At 36.7% G+C, this 2,999-nt stretch overlaps 1 pseudogene; it reads left to right on the plus strand.

Moving 5' to 3' along the window:
• The first annotated feature begins 926 nt into the window (after positions 1-926).
• LOC147513073 (uncharacterized) lies at positions 927-1,918 on the plus strand (annotated as a pseudogene).
• The last annotated feature ends 1,081 nt before the right edge of the window (positions 1,919-2,999 follow it).

Consider the following 2,999-nt stretch of genomic DNA (forward strand, 5'->3'; position numbering starts at 1 on the left):
ATGCAATGTACTATCTCAATTTGAGCAATTGACATAATGATTGTAATTCAGGCCAAATTAGATTGCCGGAGTGATGTCGTGTCAAGTGAAAAAAATACTCTAAATTGAAATTGACAAGAAATTCAAGATCACTTCAACATCAATTGAAGTAAATTTTCACATTTTCATTGTATTCAAATATTATTTTACCTCTTTTTACAATTTTGTGTTTTAATTTAGAGTTTTTTTAATTTAAAGTTTTTTCTTCACCTGACACGTCATCACTCTAGCAATCTAATTTGACCTGAATTGTCAATTGCTCAAATTGAAATAGTACATTGCATAAATTGGTCCAAAAAAAATACATTGTTTCAATTAGTAAACTTCAAATAGTACATTACCCTTTGTAGTGTTTTAGTCTTATTTTGGCCCAAGTATAAATTTTAGTTTAGAGCAAGTCCAATAGTGGGATATATGGGCTGCTAAAGACAAATATAGCACCTCAACCACAAAAATGTCATTCCAATGGGGCTGCTAAAAAGGTTTTAAATTTGGAAGGAGTAAAAAATACCAAAGTTAAAACAGCTTTTAAATATTTGCCATAATAAGTTTCGGAGACAGACGGCATAGTTTGGTTATCATGTTGGTTTTTTACGCATCCAATTTTAATTAAAATTTGAGACATCCATCCGTACCTTCTAAACACTCAACATGATTTAGACTTAGCCAAATTTAACCAATTTTTCACTCACATACATTTACTTGTCATCAAAGCCTCAACTCTCAACTCCTCAACCATCAACTTTTCAATCACCAACCTCATTTCTTGTGTCAACTTTATAAACCACAAACTCTTCACTCACACTTTTTGCATTACTATTCTCAATTTTGCAACCTTTATTCTCACATTCATTCTCAACTTTGCAATTTTTCTTCTCACATTCAAAATGACTTCTTCTTCTCTCTATGTTGAATCAAGCTCCTCATCCAAAGATGAGAACATGATGAATGACGATGAGAACATGTTCGTACTTATTTTCTCGTTGTTGCAAGACATGCACGAAGCTACTCGTGATCATCGAGACTCGGTCCCCGGTAGAAAGTACATTTATCGTGACACTTACAATAGGATTTTGAGGGATTATTTTGTGCAATACCCAAAGTATCCCCTTTATATCTTCCGTAGGAGGTTTAGGATGCACCGCCATCTCTTCCTATGAATCTTGAAAATGTCTCCAACCATGACAAGTACTTCACATACAAGGTTGATGGTATTGGAAAGCCATGTTTGACGGGTATGTAAAAAGTTGTTGCTTGCATTCATTTGCTTGCATATGGGTATGGTGCGAATACGTGGGATGAATACGATCAAATCGTAAAGAGCACCCTTTTCGAAAGCTTGAGGCATTTTTGTGATGCCATGTTGGCAGTCTTCGAGGAAGAATATTTGAGGGCTCCAAACAAAGAAGACATTCAACGTCTATTTGCACAAGGTGAAAATCGTGGTTTCCCGGGTATGCTTGGAAGCTTGGATTGTATGCATTGGCAATGGAAAATGTGTCCTACGACATGGCAAGGTACAAATGTAGGATATAAGAAGAAACCTATAATCATTTTGGAAGCCGTTGCCGATCAAGACTTGTAGATTTGGCATGCTTTTTTTAGTATGGCGGGTTCAAACAACGACGTCAACGTGCTTCAACATTCTCACCTCTTTAACAATCTTATGCGTGGCGATGCTCCTCGTTGTAATTACACCGTAAATGATCACCAATACAAAATGGGTTACTATCTAGCCGATGTGATTTATCCTAAATGGACTACACTTGTACAAACAATTCCTTACCCAACAACTCAAATAGAGAGATTCTTTGATAAGATGCAAGAAGCGTGTCGCAAAGATGTGGAGCGTGCATTTAGTGTCTTACAAGCTAGATGAGAGATAATCAATAGGCCGACGCGAATGTGGAGTAGGGATGACATTAATCGGATAATGAAGACGTGTATAATTTTACATAATATGATTGTCGAGGATGAACGAGATATTGATATCGAAGATTGGCAAATTGATATGGATTGGGAGCCACCAGTCGCATTGCATATTGTCGAAAATCGAAATGAGAAAATTGCAAGAAGACTCAACACACTTCGTCACATTCAGAGCAGAAAAACTAATGTTAAACTAAGAGCTGACCTCATCAATCACCTTTGGCAATTTCGTGCGGATCAAAAATGTAGTATGAGTATTTCTATGTTTGTAGTTTGAGTATTATCTATGTTTGTTATATAGTTTAAGTATTATCTATGTGTTGATTTTATGTTGTTTCAAGACAATTCAAATTAAAATTGAAATTACAATATTGAAAATGAACTAACAACAACAATGGAAATGAAATAACTAAAACAACATTGAAATTAATCTAAGTAGTAGAAACACCACCCTCACTAGAAGCACCACCACCACTAGAAGCACCACTTGGAGTTCCAAACGTTCCACTCTCTCTCTTTTGGTGAATTATCTCTATTTTCATCGTCTTGAAGTATTCGGCAACTTCCGACTCAAAGAGTAGAAGTATTTTGTGCTAATATTTTGTTGTCTTCTTTCCACTTCTTGAGCTCCATCATCTTCACTCTATCGGTAGTGACATTCGTTATTTGTGCCAAATACTTTTCCATCATCTTGTAATTCTCTCATCCTTTCTTCATTCTTTCTTTCTCACCCCTTGTTCCTGCTGGTCATTTTTTCTTGGTTCCACTTCTACTTCCACTTCCACCTCCACCTCCACTTCCATCCCCAATTTGTGTAGGAAACGGATCAATTGGAACGCCACCAAGAGTTGCCGACAGCGTTGTGGGTATTAAAGGCACGACTTCATCATCACTACATCAGAAAAGGCCAAAAACGACGGAAATTGCCGTCCTAAATCGAGATTTACGACGGGAAATGGTGTCTTAGAGTTCGTCGCGAATAGCCCTGTCGTTAATATTAACGACGGGAAAATGCGTGGCAAAACGAATTA

Source organism: Coptis chinensis, chromosome 3, assembly GCF_015680905.1.
Source record: "Coptis chinensis isolate HL-2020 chromosome 3, ASM1568090v1, whole genome shotgun sequence".
In the NCBI taxonomy this organism is placed as follows: Eukaryota; Viridiplantae; Streptophyta; class Magnoliopsida; order Ranunculales; family Ranunculaceae; genus Coptis; species Coptis chinensis.